The sequence below is a fragment of the Triturus cristatus genome, chromosome 10, assembly GCF_964204655.1.
Source record: "Triturus cristatus chromosome 10, aTriCri1.1, whole genome shotgun sequence".
Classification (NCBI taxonomy): Eukaryota; Metazoa; Chordata; class Amphibia; order Caudata; family Salamandridae; genus Triturus; species Triturus cristatus.
The window spans coordinates 8839281-8861085 of NC_140593.1; positions in this window are offsets into that span (position 1 = coordinate 8839281).

A 21805-nucleotide genomic window follows, 5' to 3' on the forward strand; every position below is an offset into this window, starting at 1 on the left:
ACACACTGCACTGCCTTAAACCCTGACACACCAGCACAACCCTTACACTGCCCAAACACCACTGCACTGCCATAAACCCTGACACACCTGCCCCAGCTAAACCCTTACACTGCCCAAACACCACTGCACTGCCCTAAACCCTGAAACACCACCCCTGCATGACCCGCTACACTGTCCGAACATCACTGCACTGCCTTAAACCCTGAAACAACACCCCCCAGCATGACACCCTACACTGCCCGAACACCACTGCACTGCCCTAAACCCTGACACACCAGCCCCAGCACAACCTTTACACTGCCCAAACACACTGCACTGCCTTAAACCCTGACACACCAGCACAACCCTTACACTGCCCAAACACCACTGCACTGCCATAAACCCTGACACACCTGCCCCAGCTAAACCCTTACATTGCCCAAACACCACTGCACTGCCCTAAACCCTGAAACACCACCCCTGCATGACCCGCTACACTGTCCAAACATCACTGCACTGCCTTAAACCCTGAAACAACACCCCAAAGCATGACACCCTACACTGCCAGAACACCACTGAACTGCCCTAAACCCTGAAACACCACCCCAGCATGAACCCCTACACTGCCCGAACTCCACTGCACAGCCCTAAACCCTCAAACACCAACCCCAGCGTAACCCCCTACACTGCCCAAACACCACTGCACTGCTGTAAACCCTGAAACACCACCCCAAGCACGACCCCCTACACAGCCTGAACACCACTGCACTGCACTAAACCCTAAAAAACCACCCCCTGCATGACCCCTATACAGCCCGAACACCACCTCACTGCCCTGAACCCTGAAACACCAGCCCCAGCACGACCACCTACACTCCCTGAACACAACTGCACAACCCTAAACCCTGAAACACTACACCCTGCAAGACTGCCTACACTGCCCGAACACCACTGCACTGCCCTAAACCCTGATACACCACCCCAAGCACGATCCCCTACACTGCCTGAACACCACTGCACTGCGCTGAACCCTAAAACACCACCCCCAGGATGACCGCCTACACTGATCGCATAACACCTCACTGCCCTAAAGCCTGAAACACCAGCCCCAGCACGACCCCCTACACTCCCCAAACACCACAGCACTACCCTAAACCCTGAAACACCACATCCTGCAAGACCGCCGACACTGCACAAACACCACTGCACTGACGTAAATTCTGAAATACCACCCCCAGCACGACCCCCTATACTGCCCGAACACCACTGCACTACCCTAAAACCTGAAACACCACACGCTGCAATACCGCATACACTGCCCGAACACCACTGCACTGCCCTAAACCCTGAAATACAACCCACTGTATGACCCCCTATACTGCCCGAACACCAATGCACTGCCCTAAACAATGAAACACCACCTCCAGCACGACCACCTACACTGCCCGAACACCACTGCACTGCCCTAAACCCTGAAACGCTACCCCCAACACGAACCCTACACTGCCTGAACACCACTGCTCTGCCATAAAAACTGAAACACCACAACAAGCACGACACCCTACACTGCCTGAACACCACTGCACTGCACTAAACCCTAAAACACCACCCCCAGCACGACCCTCTACACAGCCCAAACACCACTCCACTGCCCTAAACTCTGAAACAACACCCCCTGCACAACCCCCTACACTGCCCAAACACCACCTCACTGCTCTAAAGCCTGAAACACCAGCCACAGCATGACCACCTACTCTGCCAGAACACCACTGCACTGCCCTAAACCCTGAAACACCACCCCCAGGAAGACCCCCTACACAGCCCAAACACCACTCCACTGCCCTAAACTCTGAAACAACACCCCCTGCACAACCCACTACACTGCCCAAACACCAATGCACTGACCTAAACCCTAAAACACCACCCCTAGCATGACCGCCTACACTGCCCAAACACCTCTGCACTGCCCTAAACTCTGAAACACCACCCCCAGCAAGACCCCCTACACTGCCTGAACACCACTGCCCTAAACCCTGAAACACCACCCCCAGCAAGACCCCCTACACTGCCCGAACACCACTGCCCTAAATCTTGAAACACTACCCCCTGCAAGACCTCCTACACTGCACGAGCACCACTGCACCACTGCCCTAAACCCTGAAACACCACACCCATCAAGATCCCCTACTCTGCCCGAACACCCCTGCACTAAACCCTAAAACACCACACCCTGCAAGACCGCCTACACTGCCCGAACACCACTGCACTGCCCTAAACCCTGAAACAGCACCCCCCGCATGACCCCCTACACTGCCCGAACACCACTGCACTGCCCTAAACCCTAAAACACCACCCCAGCACAACTTCTACACTGCTCGAACACAACTGCACTGCCCTAAACCCTGAAACACTACCATAGCACGATCCCCTTCACTGCCCAAACAACACTGCACTGCCCTAAACCCTAAAACACATCCCCAGTAGGACCCCTGCACTGCCCGAACTCCACTGCACTGCCCTAAACCCTGAAACACCAGCCTCAGCACGACCCCCCACAATCCCCAAACACCACTGCACAGCCCTAAAACCTGAAGCACCAGCCCCTGCATGACCCCTTACACTGCCCAAACACCACTGCACTAACCTAATCCCTAAAACACCAGATGCCGCACAACCCCCCACACTGCCCAAACACCAATGCACTGCCCTACACCTTGAAACACCAGCCCCGCACGACTCCCCACACTGCCCAAACACCACTGCACTGCCCTAAATCCTAAAATACCAGCCCCCACACAAGTCCCTACTCTGGCCAAACACTAGGGGTGGGCGTAATTTGCGAAAGTAACTATCGCAAACTATCGCGAAAATGCTGAAAATCTCCGCAAACACGCCGGAAATATCGCGAAGACGCGGCAGTTTTTTTCCCGCTTGTTCGCGGTATTTTTTGCATGATCGCGGGTCGCCAACTTACCCATGCGGTTGCTCACGGGCGTGGCCATCTTGTTTTCACTTGTCCCGCCCCCATGCGATGCTTACTTTCTGTTCCGGGTCGCGCAATGCATGTTCGCGCCCGTTCGCGGTCGATATTTCCTGTTCGCGACCGCTTTTACTTGATCGCGTTGCTTTTTGCTTGCTCGGGGGGAAAATCTCGCGCGAACTTGCGCACATGGTTGCAATGGGCGCGGCCATCTTGTTTTTCACTCTATTGCATGGTTCTGGGGCCTGATTTTGAATCCTCCCAAAATCTTTTCAATCCTTTGTTTATAGCCACTTTTTTTGGATCTTTATTACTTATTATTTCTCTAACTATTTTTCTGCCTCTATATTTTTGGTTTTTGTCTACTTTTTTTGTTGTTTTTTAGCTACTTTTTCTCTTTCTATTGCCTGCTATTTATTTCCTTTATTTATTTTACCTTTTCTTTCCCGCCCCGTCCCCAGAACCATGTCCAAGGGTAGGGCTGTTCGCCGGCGCAGCCAGAGACGCGACCGCCTTCCTTGCGGAAGGCGGCGCCCACAAGGGGTGCAGGCACGGGCCTTATTTGGGGAGGTGGAGTTGGCTGCACTAATTTTCTTTGTGCAGCGCCACCTCCCCTCAACCCTGGCAGCAGGTGGCAGGCCTGGGTCCGGGTACGGCCTCCGGGAGCGTCGGCTGCGGTGGGGGAAGGTGCGCTGGGCAGTGTCACGCTTCTCTGGTGTTCGGCGCACCCAGACTCAGCTGACGCACCGGTGGTCCGACATCTTGGACCATGAGCAGGACCTGCTGGACCTGCTGGGAGTGGAGGTCCCGGGGCTTGGTGAGTACCTATTTAATTATTACTACTTTTTGTCTGTTCTTCTGCTCTGTGTTATATATTGCGAATATCTTTTTTTTCCTCCAACCAGCTAGAATGTTGCTGCTTACATTCCAGGTTAATTACGTTTAAAAGTCTGTGATTTTTTTGACACAGGTGCTCTTCTGCGCTACTACTAATCTTACTTGTTTGCAGCTTTGCATTTGCGCTTGCTTAGCGTGATTCTTTACGAGTTTATTTTAGAGAAATTAAGTTACGTAATGCTACAGTGACTCTAGTCCACTCCTTACTTTGTCCTGTCACTAAGAGATAGGGGCGGATTGATACTTCGGTTTAGGTACTTTGTATGACCTTCTAATTTGTTAGTGGTATGCGTGATGCCCCCTCACTCAGTTACGTGACGTGCTGGTAGTACGGCTGTCTTTATTAGAACCTTTTCTAGTTTGTTCAATGAGTGGTGGTAGGCTTAGCAGTTACTTAGCACTAGCAGATCAGCATCAGTCAATCAAACCTAAATTTGGTGTATACAAAACATGTAGTCATGTTCATGTGTCCTCCATGATTTGACCATATGCATTGTTGAGGAATACAGTGGAAATGCATACTTAATGTACAATTGGCATGCCTGGAATAGGTGGGCTAGGTTGGGTGGTACGTTGTACTTAGGCTTAGTTGTAACTTGGCATTCTGGAATCAGAATGGAAGACTGGATTACTGTTGATAAATAGTAACTTAAGTAGTCGAACTGCGAATCCCCGGATATTACTTGTTGACCAGATGAGATCGGTCAATTTTGTTATTGCAATTGTTGTTTACATAAGTGTTTTTTGACCGTTGTTGAAAAATATTGTATTTGTTTGACACCATCCATCAATGTTTGTCTCTTTCTTATATCTTTCCTGTTCATCAGCACCCAGGGGCAGACCGACAGGGACTGGGCAGTGGGCGGGACACACAGAACACCACCAGGAGGACACCGCTGAGGGCTCCTCTGCTGGCCCCAGTAAGTCTTCTTGTTTTTAATAATATTTCTTATTCCATAACTTGTACTGCCCCATATTTTTCCCGAACTATTGTTTGTTTCCAAATGCTATTTTTTTACCACCAATTATCCTTTGATCTGTACGGTTTCAAAAATCTTATCCCTGCCTCCGCTATGATGACTCTGACTACGACTACATACTATCAGTCTGTCTGTACTGTAGTAGCTAGTCTTGCCCAGTTGGCCAGTGCCACTCTTTGTGAAAGGTTGTAATATAAAACTCATATTCACCAGTAGCTCGAGCCATTGAGTCCAATCCGTTGGGTCGTTGTCTTGTACTACTTTTACTCTTATAGATCTTGAGGCTTTGAAAATTCACAGCAACAGCCCTACCAGATGTATTACTATTTTGATATGATACCCTATAGGACATACTACTGTTGTAGGGATCTTGCACATACACACACATTTGCACCAGAAAATAGGATGTTGGTGATGGTAGGTTGGACCTTCCTTACACACCTCAATCAGAAATTCCGCACCCACCACAATTCCACTGCTTGACTATAGTACTGTCTTGTCATAACTATCAGGTCTCGGAACCCTCCCCCCAAGATACCCAACAAGTAGACAACCCAGAACATAACACACCCAACCTCTCAGTCGTGGAAGCAATTCACATGCACACCCTTACTTTAATTTGCTCACTCGTGTAAGTTAGTCCACACCAAATACCACCAAGTCTATGTAAGTTCAAAATGTTTATTTCGAATTGAGAAGCTCTGTACATTGTTTTATTATAAAATGCAGCACCAACCGGAAAATCAATAACATTAAAACAATATACATTGTTACACTTATACAGTTGGGAATTAAATCAGGATAACTGAACAGTGGTGGAAGGCAGCACCACCATCCCATAGCAATTTAGTTTATATAAATTCATAAATGAAGATGTGAGTGAAGGGACCCCTCACCTTAGAAGAACCTAGTACTGGTAGTTGTTGCATCATTCAGAAGCTCTGGTTCGTAGAAGGGAATCTCGCGTCTGTAATGCGAAAAATGAAATGGTGTGCTTTAGTATATTGCAACCTGCAATCATTTCTCAGCCGTGCCAAAAAGTGTAGCATTTATGGATAAGCAATATGGACTAACAGTAACAGTAGTACACCAGTACTTCCTAAAAAAGTGGCTTGTTAATGTATGTTGACCGCTTGTACGCAGCGCGTAGACTAGACAGTAGCAGTGTGAGGCAGGTCATGTCACGTGGGCTCAAAGGTGTCTTAAGCTGCAAGGTAAAGGTAACGTCACATGTGCAAAAATAAAAGACACAAAGGTAAAATGGTAGCATGGCTAGGGCTAATTAAGCAAAGGCTACAATGATCATATATAACTATTAGTGTCTAATCTACTACTACCTGATTTGTACTAGTGATGTATGTTAGTATTAACTCATTTTTCAACCTTGCTACTGATCAATAGGTGGGAGGTGTATATGACGCCTTATAAATGTGTAATGTTTTCTAGGTGCACTACCGACCACCTTTGCCGGGGCCAGCGAACAAGGTGACGCGGAGGGCGAGGATGCGGCAGTTGCTGCCGATACCGACGATGGAGCGGTAGGGGGAGTGGCAGCACCAGTGGCAGGCGGTGGTAAGTTAGATTCATAATCCTTAGCTATTGATGAACTTGACTGCACACTCACTGCAAGGGTGTACTGTATGTATATGTATACTGTACAGTTGTGACTTATGGCCCCATTAGGATGGTGGGCGTATTGCGCCTGCCGGGCCGGCTGGAATTCACTGCCGACACCGCAGGGGCAAACCTCCCGCCATCCCTGTAGAAAATATTCATACCCCCCACATGTCGACCAGGCGTAAAAGGGTTCAATATGCCGGTGGTGTCTCTCTGAACACACCGCCAGCCATATAATCTGCATTTTGGAATGCCTTTGCATGGCGGCATTGCCGTCCGCCACGGAAAGGCATGCAGATATTGCAGAGTATGCTTGGGTGCCCCCATGGAGGGTACCTACCTATGCTATGGTACCCCCCCGCCTTTCAAAGAAAAACATGACAGGCTCCGTGCGGGGCCCGTCATGCTGTGCTTGGAAAAGCAGCACAACATTTTAGCATTGCTTTCAGCAAAGGCAACCAGAATGTAAAAAAAAAAAACAGGATGCGCCCGCCATTGTGCCAGGCGCATCATCCTAATTAGTTGTCCCTTTTTAGCATGAGGATGGCGGGTGGACAAAGTCCGCCCGCTATCCGATGTCTTAAGTAAGTATGAGTTGTTGGGGACGTTTGAAGAGTGAACTAGAAGACTAGAATTCCCTTTAATTGGCATAGGAGCCGGAGTATTGAGTAACCAATGGCCTCATCTATCTGATTTCAACTCAGCTTTGAAAGTTTTATGGAGAAGAGCACCTGGTGCACTGTTCAACTAAAAAGTGAAAGACGGGTGGAAGGAAGAAGGACGGGCGACATTTAAAATGTTATGTACTACTGTGCTTTATTGTGCTACTCTACCATGCCACTATGTGTATAAATAATTACCTTGTCCTACTGTTTTTCTAAGAGTATATTTTACAATTTTCTTGTTTTTTTTCTTTTTGATACACAGCAACTCCGAAACAAAATCGGAAGGAGTTGGCCGCCAAGGCACAGCGCCGGAAGCTGGAGGCAATCCAGCGAGAATACCGGCGGCCGGTGGTCTTAGCCGAGGAGGAGGAGGAGACTGCGGCTGCAATTGTTGAAGCCTCCTCCCGTGGCCCATGCCCCAGCCACTGCCCTCCAGCGGTACGGCGCCACCGTCTGGCGGCTGCCCGCCGCCACCGTTCCATCTCCGGTGCCCCCCCCACTGTGGCTGCAACTGCCGCACTCTTAGACGCCGCGTCACCCGTTTAGAGGGTAAGATGCACCAGATGCGTGTCCTCCTGGAGTCCCGCCCCACCACTTAGTCCCTGTCATCCTGTTCTGCCCCTTTTTTGATTCTTGTTTGGGTGGGTGGGTGGGAACTTGTTTGGGCGTTACAGACTTCTATGGACATTGGTTGGGGTTAGGGAGAGGGTGGGTCAGCTTTTGTGGATTTAGTTTATTTGTTAGGGTAAATTAAATATATTTTTATATGTTACATGCAATGTTGTTAATGTTTTGTAGGTGGGGTAACTGTTTTACATCACACTGTTTCCTTGCTGGTGCATGGCCGCCCATAGCCTGTGTTTGATTTCAATAATTGGCTGACTGTATAAGACACAGATAGATGCGACACACCTCACTCATTGACTGGTCCTTCTAGTACTTTCAGTTTGTCCTCTAGTCTATGCATTCTTTGTACTGGTGTGTGAAAATGAAATCATTGACCAACATGTCCATTATTAATTCTGCCTCCCCCAAACTTGTCTCTTACCGGTGCTTGATGTTTATGTCCAACTGTGGCACAGCACTGGCTGCATGATGAAGATGGTTTCCTTTTTCATACATGCCATTATCGGGGTGGTGGTGGTGGTAGCAGCATAGTAGTAGTAGTAGACACTGGCAGGGCGGCAGCATTTGCAAAAAAAGAGAAGGAGACAGTCAATCGCCTTTGAGAGACTGTTAGTAGTAGTTGAATGAAGTACAGTACAAAACTTACCGAGCAACAATAATATGCTCAAATATTTGACAAAAAAACAGAATGGTGGTTAGGAGGATAGCCTACTAGACAGAGTTACAAACTATAATTGTGTCGAGTCACTTGACTAGGCCTACAGCCTAACAGTTAGTGCTGTATATGAGGAATGACAAGAAACAAATCCAATCAATGCCGGCAATTCATGCTGAGGTATATGTTCCTTTGTTAAAAAAAATAACCTCTGAAATATCCTACTCACGGGTGGCCAAGCAGAAGAAGATCATCGCTCTGCCTTGAAATTGATGTAGTGTTGCTTTCACCACATCTGCCCCAGCAAGTGTGTGATTAAGTATTGGTGTACATTTAATTTAGTTACACCTCGACAATAAGTCACACAGCCTGGGGGAAGAGGGTTAGGGTTTGTTGAATGGATGGGAAGGGGGTTTTTGGGAAAGGTTTGACATAGAAAAACAGTATGCATACACATAGACAAACAAACGACAATCATTGAAGACTACCATATCCATATGTTAAGGGAGAAAAAGGCAATGCATGCATGATGATAAGAGACCCGTATTACATACACGTCTAGTTCTTGTTCTGTTGTTCCGGCCTTAATACTTTAACAGATAGCAAATAGAAATTTTTAATATTGGTAGGGAAGAATCGTAAACACAGAGCAAACCTAATGATGATTGATAATAACAACTCCAAGAACACACTGTTGTAAAGATTGTATACAAGATATTAATCAAATTATTTAAAAGAAGATAAAAGTGGATACTGTTACTGTGTTATCCTGGTAAAAAATGTCCTCTCGTCCATCAATCTTGGGTGTGTCGCCTCGCCACTCGCCACTGCCCGGCTGGAAAAAAAAACGTGATTGATTGGTAAGGTAATTAATATGCATTGTAATGTTTTACAAAGTTTCGGGCAAGGCCCGGCCTGTAATTGTAGATGGAAAACCAAAGTGGATTTTGAGAAATAAAGTTAAAACAAATGCACAAGTGATGGTGTAGTGCAACAAGAACACTTTCCGAGGTGGCATCTATGCATCATCTCTACTCTAGTCTGTTTCCAGCATTGACCTTCAACAGTAACAGGAGAGAGCAGGCCCACAGTGCTTAGCATTTAGCACATCCTACGTTAACACTTAAAATTCTTTTTTTTTTCTCTCAAAGAGTTGGACAAATGCAAAGCACATTATCCATTCCAAACATAGCATTTTACAGTTTAAGTTAGTAAAATCAATGCACTGCAGTCATCCCACCGCTAGACTCTATTCAACTTCTACACAGACATTTGGGTCTGCTGTGGTTGTTGTTGTTGACGTGTTTACCTTTTGGCTTTTCCGTTTTATGCCACTCATGAAACGTCCTCCTGAGTCCTGACTTAATCATCATCATCTCTGATACTTTTACTGACTGTGAAGATCGGCCTTGTTAGACCTGGCATCTTTGGCGTGGGTCGCTCTTCCATTTTTGTCTGTGCCTCAATGTATTTTTGTGCTGGTGTTAGCTGCTCAGGGCCCCGTGACACTGCCATCCAGTGCCACAGGGCAAGTGCTCCCTATGGTAAAATATATTATGTGAATTGACTTCCATGTTTGGCTTATTTGGTTTACTATCAGTCCCTAGTAGAGTGCACCAGGGGTGCCCAGGGCATGTATATCCAAATGCTGCTAGTGGGCTTGCAGCACTGGTTGTGCCACCCACAGAAGCAGCCTGGTAAAATGTGTCTAAGGTCTGCCATTGCAGAAACTGCGTGCAGTCTGGTACTGTCGCGCTGACTGCGCAAGTGCACCCACTTGCCAGTCCCTAAACCTTCCCTTAACTACATATTAGTCACCCCTCTGGTAGGCCCAAGGGCAGGGTGCATTGTAGGCATAAGGTAGGACATGCCCTAATGTGTGTGGCATGTCTTAATAGTGAATTATCGCCATTTTCGTTTTTCACTATTGAAGGCTACCTGCTCTCCATAGGCCAGAATGGGCTGCTAGATTATAACACCCTATAATCCTAGCAGGCTCAGGAAGCATGGTAGAAATTCGTGTTTAGTATGCCTGATCTCAGAATAATAAAATACACCTTTTAGTAAAGGTTATTTTAATATCCTGGGTTTGCAAATGCTACTTTTAGAAAGTTAGCCTTTGCGTGCCTAACCATTTCAGTCCGCCTCTGGAGGGGAGGGCTATCTTCTTTGTGTGTAGCTTGAGTGACAGGGCTGGGGAGTTCCAGGAGACAGGCTGGGGCTGCCAGGTGGTGAATAGAAAGATTACACCAGGATGGGTGGGAGGAGTGCACCTTGACTCTGAATAGGACAGTGCTCTGCCACCACAATACTGGCTCCACCCCCTGGGGAGCGTCTGATGTCTCTGCCCTGCCTGCTGAAAGAAGAAGTTAGAGTCCCCACAACAAAGTGCTCCTGACTGAATGGAACTGGGCTAGGATTATGTAAAGGCCCCCCTGGCCTGTAAAGACAAAAGAAACTTGGTATAAATGTAGGAGCCCTTTTCCTAAGAAATTAGATCCTGATTGAACCACGAAGAAACTCTGCCTGACCAGAAGGACGTGGAAGAAGCTGAAGGAGGAGTAACTTTACCTGACCTGGGGGATTGGCCTGCAGTTGGTGCCTTGCTGAGAAAGGAGAGGAAAAGACTGGAAGAGACTTTGCACTTTGTTCTTCAACAATCTCCAAGGGTTTGACCAAGCTTGCCCCCTGAATTGAACCCCAGGACCAGTGGGTTCATTGTGTCTCCGCTCGTCTGAAAATCGAGCCGTGTGCTTTCTTTCGCCGGAGTGCTCTGTGCACCTTCACCCCCTCCAAGGGCCGTGACACCCAGAAGCCTGGCTGCCTCCACTCGCCGAGAGCCCCGCTCTACCTAAGTCGCTCTTGACCCCTCGGGTCTGGCCGCCCCGCTTCCCTGTCACCTGCCTGCTACTGGAGAGTGCTTGGTGGCCTCTCGCCCTCCTGCCGGATTTCTGCTCGGACCGCAAGTTCCAAGCCTCGGACGGCCGCCCGTACGTCGTAACGTATCCGGCTGCCCCGCTTCGCCTCCCAGCAAGATTCAGACCGCGCCGCCCCCTGAAGTGACCTCCCGCACCGTCCGTGTCGGAGGCCCTGGGCCGCGCCTCTCTTCCGAAAGCTGCCCGCTGATTCCAGATCCGGAGTCCCTCAAGGTGCAGAACCTGCACCCCCCACCGAAGACTCGTCCAGCCCACCGCACACTCGCAGGTACAGTGAATACTCTCTCGGACTCGGGGTCCGCAACGTTCTGATTTCCCCGCGTCCCTGTACCTCGGGTGCGCTGCTTGTCACCGTGACTGGACAAAGCGCTACGAAGCGCCCGTAGCAGAAGAAACTACGAAAGAATCGAACAGTGCCTAATTATCATCTGTTGGCCCCCATTTCGCAATCGTTATTTATGGTCTTGTACTAAGTCTGCAACAGAGAAGCTTTTATATAAAGTATACGTATTTTTGATACAACTTACGCCTGGCGTCCATTTGTGGGGGATCTGGTGATTTACTGTGTGTAATACGAACACGAATGACGAAATGCACTCCATTTACTTCAGTTTTTGGGGGTCACTTTTAAATTCAATCCTTTTGCGTGCAGCCCAAGTTTTTTGGCTTTTGCCTTTAAACCACTGGCAGGACGAATCAAACAAAAGTGGAGCGACACGGTGCTCCCCTCTCGGACGCACAGCTGAAATCCTTTAACAAAAAGGTAACTTCACTTCTCTGTTTTCTTTAGAATATTTATTCTCAAATTTATCCAATGCTTTGACGAGTTAAGGTTCGTTTTAACAATCACATGTGAGACGATCAATGTATTTCCAACGTTTCAAATGCTGCAGTTTGCCAATCCAAGCCTTTCTTCCTGCAACACGACGGGTACATTTAAAGCATCCTCAATCCAATGCATTTCGGGTATCTTTTACCCTTCGTCAGGGATACACTGCAAATTTTTTAAAAAAACATCGTTACATCATGACAGACAATAACTCAATTCAAAGTACAGGTTGCTTCGCAATGCCTTGATTTACATTTACCCATATTTAACGTTTTCCCGCTGATCACAAACCATCAAAAACCATTCCGAAACGTACTTCTCCCACCCAGCAGAACACTTATTGATCTAAAACCAACGATGGTTTAATCTTGTCGTATTCTACCTCAACGTAGCGTCACAATCTATAACTTTTCTCCGTACTTACTCTTACAAATCTTCTTACAAATCTTCCCGCCACCTTTTCTTCCTTCCTTTCTTGCGTACGTCATTTTTCACTCTTTAAGCTACGTGTCCCTTCACTCCACCCCCTTATTCCGCCAATCATTTACCTTCCTACTTCTTTCGAACTGCCCATCCCAGAATGCCTCTTTCTGATTCTTTGTTATTATTTTACTAAATTACGCTTTCATAGGTGGAATTTAGCATAGCTCTTTAGTATGTTATCCCCGCCCTCCCTTAGATGTATCACATGGCGTTAAATATGACATTCGGCACACTACATTTATAAGCCTCCAAAAAGTCAAATGTCTTGGTCTGCAAGCTCACATCCATGACTGCTGATCGTCCATGTCTTTTAGATTTGCCGATTTTCAAAACGGATGTCCTTATGTCTCGCATGTGATTATAGTAAAACTTTAACTGATCCTTGCTGGGTGCAACATGTCGTCAGGAAAACTGTAAACAATACTAACACGAATGACGAAATGCACTCCATTTACTTCAGTTTTTGGGGGTCACTTTTAAATTCAATCCTTTTGCGTGCAGCCCAAGTTTTGTGGCTATTGCCCTTAAACCACTGGCATGACGAATCAAACAAAAGTGGAGCGACACGGCGCTCCCCTCTCGGACGCACAGCTGAAATCCTTTAACAAAAAGGTAACTTCACTTCTCCGTTTTCTTTAGAATATTTATTCTCAAATTTATCCAATGCTTTAACGAGTTAAGGTTCGTTTTAACAATCACATGTGAGACGATCAATGTATTTCCAACGTTTCAAATGCTGCAGTTTGCCAATCCAAGCCTTTCTTCCTGCAACACGACGGGTACATTTAAAACATCCTCAATCCAATGCATTTCGGGTATCTTTTACCCTTCGTCAGGGATACACTGTACATTTTTTTTAAAAACATCGTTACATCATGACAGTCGATAACTCAATTCAATGTACAGGTTGCTTCGCAATGCCTTGATTTACATTTCTCCATATTTAACGTTTTCCCGCTGATCACAAACCATCAAAAACCATTCCGAAACGTACTTCTCCCACCCAGCGGAACACTTATTGATCTAAAACCAACAATGGATTAATCTTGTCGTATTCTACCTCAACGTAGCGTCACAATATATAACTTTCTGTGATGGGCAGTTCGAAAGAAGTAGGAAGGTAAATGATTGGCGGAATAAGGGGGTGGAGTGAAGGGACACGTAGCTTAAAGAGTGAAAAATGACGTACGCAAGAAAGGAAGGAAGAAAAGGTGGCGGGAAGATTTGTAAGAAGATTTGTAAGAGTAAGTACGGAGAAAAGTTATAGATTGTGACGCTACGTTGAGGTAGAATACGACAAGATTAATCATCGTTGGTTTTAGATCAATAAGTGTACATTGAATTGAGTTATCGACTGTCATGATGTAACGATGTTTTTAAAAAAAATTTGCAGTGTATCCCTGACGAAGGGTAAAAGATACCCGAAATTCATTGGACTGAGGATGTTTTAAATTTACCCGTCGTGTTGCAGGAAGAAAGGTTTGGATTGGCAAACTGCAGCATTTGAAACGTTGGAAATACATTGATCGTCTCACATGTGATTGTTAAAATGAACCTTAACTTGTCAAAGCATTGGATAAATTTGAGAATAAATATTCTAAAGAAAACGGAGAAGTGAAGTTACCTTTTTGTTAAAGGATTTCAGCTGTGCGTCCGAGAGGGGAGCGCCGTGTCGCTCCACTTTTGTTTGATTTACTGTGTGTGCTCATAAATGCTTAACTGACGTAACGCCCTGAAGTTTAGCCCTGACTGCTCGCACCACACTACCTTTAAGGTGAGCAGGGGTTGTTCTGAAGCAGTAATTCAATTGCCCTGACTAGAAGAAGGGACCACTGCTTGTCACACATAACCACTCGTGCCAACCAGGGGTTCCCCATTCTAACATTGGTGGCAGCGATGGGATTTTAGAATTTGCATTTATGATTTACATACAGTGAATTATTGATCACCACGTAGCGAGAGCAGACCTATAACGCAGCCACAGATTGATTGAAAGTTGTTGCTAAAGAAGAATCTCCACTTTAAAATGCCATGCCTAGCTCAGTCAATGGAAGCAGAGCATCCTCTATACTCTCTGGAGTTGATGACATCGATTGGGAACCGGAGGCACTGAAGAAGTGCACCAATGAAGTCTTGAAAGGATACCTCTCCAAGTACAGAATTAAGCAAACTGGATTAACAAACAAGGATCAGTACATAAAGGCGCTGAGGGCCTGGCACGAATCAAAGTTCCCAGAGAATGCACAGGAGGTGATACCCCCAGAAGGTGTTGCTGAGCCTAGCAGAGGCCTGTCGCCAGAGGAGATGGCTGACAGGAGTGCTGCACGAGCACATGAAGTGGAGATGGCAAAACTGCAAATGGAAATGGAAAGGCAAAGACTGGCCATGGAGCATGAGGTAAAAATGAGGGAGTTGGATCTCAAGGCCAGGAGTTTAGACCACTCTCCCTCTGGTGGCAGCAATTTAACAGAGTCAAGGGTGCATATTCCTAAAGATGTAGTAAAAGAGTATTATAAACAGGATGATATTGGGCAGTGGTTCAGGGCCTATGAAGTAGCCATGTCCTCCCACCGGGTCCCTGAGAAGGATTGGGGAGCGGGGTTGTGGGGAAGGTTCCTGAGTGAGGGGCGGGACACACTGCTGGATCTCCCCCCTGATGTCCATACATCCTATCCACACCTGAAGGAAGCTCTGATGACAAGGTATGGGTTAACTCCTGAATTGTACAGGCAGAGGTTTAGGGATTGCACCAAGAAACCTGGTACCACTTACGTAGAATATGTGACTTTTTTTTCCAGAGTGCTAGATGGTTGGATCAAGGGTAGCAAAGTGAATGATTACCAAGGGCTGTTTGATTTAATTGCATGGGAGCACTTGTCGGATAATTGTTTTCCTGAGCTACGCCAGCACCTGATCGATAGCAAGCTAACTAACCCTAGGAAGCTTGCAGAGGAGGCGGACCGCTGGATCAGCACCAGGGTCCACAGGGGTCACGTGGGAGGCCCCGCCAAAGGTGGTCAGGGTCCCCAGCAGAAGAGTGGGGGGGACAGGGGTAAACAGAGGGAGTTCTACAAAGGGCCCCAAAGTAATTCCCAAGGGAACCAAGGGAAAGGTTCTCAGCCACCCCCACCCCCGAAGCAGACCGGGGCCCCGACAGGTAACCCTGTTCAAAGAGGGCCCCCCAGATGTTACAAGTGTAACAACCTGGGGCACTATTCCATGGATCCCAAGTGCCCCATGTATGGGAAACCAGCACCCTCTGGTGCTCCACCCCCCAAGCAGGTGGCTAGTGTAGCCTTTGGGAGGGAGGTAGATGTCCAAAGGGAGGGGGTTCCCATACAGATGACCCTAGTCTCCTTAGGAGACAGTGAGATGGTCGCTGAGGCCCAGCTGCCCCCCAATACTCAAAAGTATGGGCAGTGGGTGACCATAAATTACAAGAGGGTGGGGGCTCTTAGAGATACAGGATCCAGTGTGACTGCTGTCAAGCAACACCTGGTGTCTCAGGAGCAGGTGGTCCCACACGCATTCTGCCGTGTTGTCAATGCTGACAACACCGAGAGTCAGTGTCCGATGGCTCAAGTTCCCTTTGAGTGGGGGGGTCTCTGGTACTCTGCAAGTCGCTGTGAGAACTGCCATGCCTGTTGATTTTCTCCTAGGAAATGATTTGGAGAGCTCCCCTTGGGAAAAGGTGGAGAAGACAACTCACCTGCGGATGGTGGGTTTACCTGATTGGGCGTGCGTGACCACCCGGTCAATGACAGCCAGTAGGGGTGTTGAAGGGACCCTGGAGCCTGAAGGAGAGGCCCAGGAACCGGCCTTAGGGAGAGGGCGCAGGAGGCACGGGAAACCGGCTCCTGTAGTTCCCATGGCCCAGGAGGAAGCAGACCTTGAGGGGGATGCCCTGGAGCCTACCGGGGAACAGATAGCCAAACTGGGGGACCTGCCTGAGCTGACCCATTGGCAGCAAGAAGGAGGCCCCACCAGGGAGGAATTCTGAAGGGAGCAGAAGGAGTGCCCCTCTCTAGAGGGTATGCGGCAGCAGGCTGCAGCCCAGGCCAATGGTGATCAGTCCGGTACTCACTTGATCTACTGGGAGAACGACCTCCTATACTCAGAGCCTAAGGTTGCTGAACCTGGGTCAGCCCGTGCGCTGGTGGTACCCCAGAAGTTCAGAGCCTTCCTACTGGGGCTGGCTCACAACGTTCCGTTAGCAGGGCATTTGGGGCAGGACAAGACCTTCGAAAGGCTTGTCACCCACTTTTATTGGCCTCAAATGCGCAGGAGTTCTTACACTCACTGCAGGACATGCCAGACTTGCCAGGCAAGTGGCAAGAGTGGAAGGAAGCTGAGAGCTCCAATCCAACCTTACCCTGTGGTCAGTACCCCATTCCAGCGAGTGGGGATTGACATTGTGGGGCCACTGGACCCCAAGACAGCCATGGGCAACAGGTTTATCCTGGTCTTAGTGGACCATGCCACCCGGTACCCTGAAGCCATCCCTCTAAGGACAGTAACAGCCCCCGTGGTGGGACGGGCACTGATGGGAATTTTCTCACGAGTAGGATTCCCTCTAGAGGTGGTGTCCGACAGGGGGACCAATTTCATATTGAAATATATGAAATCCCTTTGGCAAGAGTGTGGTGTGACATACAAATTCACCACCCCTTACCATCCCCAAGGAAATGGGTTGGTTGAGAGATTCAACCGAACCCTAAAGGGCATGATCATGGGCCTGGAGGAGCCTATGAGGCGTAAGTGGGACATCCTCTTACCATGCCTTCTCTTTGCGTACCGTGAGGTGCCACAGAAGTCTCTGGGGTTCAGTCCCTTTGAGCTCCTGTATGGCCACCCAGTAAGAGGACCTCTTAGTCTGGTCAAGGAAGGCTGGGAGCAGTCTCCCAGGAAACCTCCCCAGAATGTATACAGTTACATGCTGGCCTTTCGGAACCAGACTCGGCGTTTCAGGCAACTTGCTGAGGCAAACCTGGAAGCCAGCCAGGAGGAAATGAAGCGGTGGTACGACCAGAATGCCACTCTGGTTGAGCTTCAACCTGGTCAAAAGGTATGGGTCCTGGCCCCTGTGGAGACCTGTGCCCTCCAGGACAAGTGGACGAGGACCCTTTGAGATTGTGGAGCGCAAGAGTTCTGTCACCTACTTGGTGAACTTGCAGTCTCCTAGGAACCCCTTAAGGGACCTACATGTCAATCGACTAAAGCCCCACTTGGAGAGGTCCGAAGTGGGCATGCTCTTGGCCACCGATGATGGGACGGAGGAGGAGTCTGAGCCTCTTCCTGATCTCTTGGTAGCCTCAGAGCAAGACGGGTCAGTGGATGGAGTTAACCTCTCACCCACCCTGACCCCTGAGCAACAGGATAACTGCCGCCAGCTGCTGGGGCAATTTCCTGACCTGTTCTCCCTGGTTCCTGGTATCACAAATTGGTGCGTCCATGACATGGATACAGGCGACAGCTTACCTGTGAAGCACAAAGCTTACAGGGTAACTGACAGGGTCAGAGCCTGCATCAAAGAGGAAGTCTCAAAAATGCTTCCTCTAGGGGTGGTTGAGTCCTCTAGCAGTCCTTGGGCCAGCCCAGTGGTCTTGGTCCCAAAGGATGCCTCGCCGGGTGCCACACCCGAACTCCGGTTCTGTGTGGACTACAGAGGACTCAACTCAGTCACGAAGACTGACACGCACCCCATCCCCAGAGCTGATGAGCTCATTGATCGGTTAGGGGCTGCACGGTACCTCAGCACGTTTGATCTAACGTCTGGGTACTGGCAGATCACCTTGACTGATGGGGCCAAGGAGAGGTCCGCATTCTCCACACCAGATGGGCACTACCAGTTCCGGGTTATGCCATTTGGGATGAAGAAAGCCCCTGCCACCTTTCAGAGGTTGGTAAACCAGGTGTTGGCTGGGCTGACCGAGTTCAGCGCCGCATACCTGGATGACATTGCGGTGTTCAGTGGCACATGGGAAGAACACCTGCAACATCTCTGGGAAGTGTTGATGGCACTGCGCAAGGCAGGCCTCACGATCAAGGCAAGCAGGTGTCAGATCGGGCAGGGATCAGTGGTGTACTTGGGACACCAAGTAGGGAGCGGCCAGGTGGCGCCCCTACAACCCAAGGTCGAAACCATCCTGGCTTGGGAGCCCCCAAAGACCCAGACAGAGGTGAGGGCCTTCTTAGGACTCACAGGGTACTACAGGAGGTTTGTCAAGGGGTATGGCAGCATCGTGGCCCCCTTGACAGAGCTGACTTCGAAGAAGCAGCCCAGAAAAGTGATATGGACTGACGCCTGTCAGAAGGCCTTTGACACCCTGAAAACTGCCATGTGCACGGCGCCCGTGCTCTTGGCTCCTGACTTCTCCAAAGAATTCCTTGTGCAGACAGATGCATCAGAGCATGGTGTAGGGGCTGTTCTCTCACAGATGACTGAGGAGGGCTGGGACCAACCTGTAGCCTTCATAAGCAGGAGGTTACTTCCCCGGGAACAAAAGTGGAGTGCGATTGAGCGAGAAGCATTTGCGGTGGTCTGGGCATTGAAGAAGCTAAGACCCTACTTGTTTGGGTCTCACTTCCGGGTTCAAACAGACCACAGGCCCCTCAGATGGTTGATGCAGATGAGGGGTGAGAATCCTAAGTTGTTGAGGTGCTCCATTTCCCTACAGGGGATGGATTTCATGGTGGAAAATCGCCCCGGTACAGCCCACGCCAACGCTGATCGTCTTTCCAGATTTCTCCGCCTTAGTGATAAAGAACTCCCTGGGGTAGGGTAGTTCTTCCCACATTTCAGCTGGAGGGGACACGTGTTAGACCTGGCATCATTGGCGTGGGTCGCCCTTCCATTTTTGTCTGTGCCTCAATGTATTTTTGTGCTGGTGTTAGCTGCTCAGGGCCCTGTGACACTGCCATCCAGTGCCACAGGGCAAGTGCTCCCTATGGTAAAATATATTATGTGAATTGACTTCCATGTTTGGCTTATTTGGTTTACTATCAGTCCCTAGTAGAGTGCACCAGGGGTGCCCAGGGCATGTATATCCAAATGCTGCTAGTGGGCTTGCAGCACTGGTTGTGCCACCCACAGAAGCAGCCTGGTAAAATGTGTCTAAGATCTGCCATTGCAGAACCTGCGTGCAGTCTGGTACTGTCGCGCTGACTGCGCAAGTGCACCCACTTGCCAGTCCCTAAACCTTCCCTTAACTACATATTAGTCACCCCTCTGGTAGGCCCAAGGGCAGGGTGCATTGTAGGCATAAGGTAGGACATGCCCTGATGTGTGTGGCATTTCTTAATAGTGAATTACCGCCATTTTCGTTTTTCACTATTGAAGGCTACCTGTTCTCCATAGGCCAGAATGGGCTACTAGATTATAACACCCTATAATCCTAGCAGGCTCAGGAAGCATGGTAGAAATTCGTGTTTAGTATGCCCGAACTCAGAATAATAAAATACATCTTTTAGTAAAGGTTATTTTAATATCCTGGGTTTGCAAATGCTACTTTTAGAAAGTTAGCCTTTGCGTGCCTAACCTTTTCAGTCCGCCTCTGGAGGGGAGGGCTATCTTCTTTGTGTGTAGCTTGAGTGACAGGGCTGGGGAGTTCCAGGAGACAGGCTGGGGCTGCCAGGTGGTGAATAGAAAGATTACACCAGGATGGGTGGGAGGAGTGCACCTTGACTCTGAATAGAACAGTGCTCTGCCACCACAATACTGGCTCCACCCCCTGGGGAGCGTCTGATGTCTCAGCCCTGCCTGCTGAAAGAAGAAGCCAGAGTCCCCACAACAAAGTGCTCCTGACTGAATGGAACTGGGCTAGGATTTTGTAAAGGCCCCCCTGGCCTGTAAAGACAAAAGAAACTTGGTATAAATGTAGGAGCCCTGCTCCTAAGAAATTCGATCCTGATTGAACCACGAAGAAACTCTGCCTGACCAGAAGGACGTGGAAGAAGCTGAAGGAGGAGTAACTTTCCCTGACCTGGGGGATTGGCCTGCAGTTGGCGCCTTGCTGAGAAAAGAGAGGAAAAGACTGGAAGAGACTTTGCACTTTGTTCTTCAACAATCTCCAAGGGTTTGACCGAGCTTGCCCCCTGAATTGAACCCCAGGACCAGTGGGTTCACCGTGTCTCCGCTCGTCTGAAAATCAAGCCGTGTGCTTTCTCCTGCCGGAGTGCTCAGCGCACCTTCACCCCCTCCAAGGGCCGTGACACCCAGAAGCCTGGCCGCCTCCACTCGCCGAGAGCCCCGCTCTACCTGAGTCGCTCTTGACCCCTCGGGTCTGGCCGCCCCGCTTCCCTGTCACCTGCCTGCTACTGGAGAGTGCTTGGTGCCCTCTCGCCCTCCCGCCGGATTTCTGCTCGGACCGCGAGTTCCAAGCCTCGGACGGCCGCCCGTACGTCGTAACGTATCCGGCTGCCCCGCTTCGCCTCCCAGCAAGATTCAGACCGCGCCGCCGCCTGAAGTGACCTCCCGCACCGTCCGTGTTTGAGGCCCTGGGCCGCGCCTGTCTTCCGAAAGCTGCCCGCTGATTCCAGATCCGGAGTCCCTTAAGGTGCAGAACCTGCACCCCCCACTGAAGACTCGTCCAGCCTACCGCACGCTCCCAGGTACAGTGAACACTCTCTCGGACTCGGGGTCCGCAACGTTCTGATTTCCCCGCGTCCCTGTACCTCGGGTGCGCTGCTTGTCACCGTGACTAGACAAAGCGCTACGAAGCGCCCGTAGCAGAAGAAACTACGAAAAATCGAACAGTGCCTAATTATCATCTGTTGGCCCCCATTTCGCAACCGTTATTTATGGTCTTGTACTAAGTCTGCAACAGAGAAGCTTTTATATAAAGTATACGTATTTTTGATACAACTTACGCCTGGCGTCCATTTGTGGGGGATATGGTGATGTACTGTGTGTGCTCATAAATGCTTAACTGACGTAACGCCCTGAAGTTTAGCCCTGACTGCTCGCGTCACACTACCTTTAGGGTGAGCAGGGGTTGTTCTGAAGGAGTAATTCTCTTGCCCTGACTAGAAGAAGGGACCACTGCTTGTCACACGTAACCACTCGTGCCAACCAGGGGTTCCCCATTCTAACAGGCCTGCAGTATAAGTAAAATTTGTATGACACAACAAGAGTAGAAATATAAATATTACTGTCTTG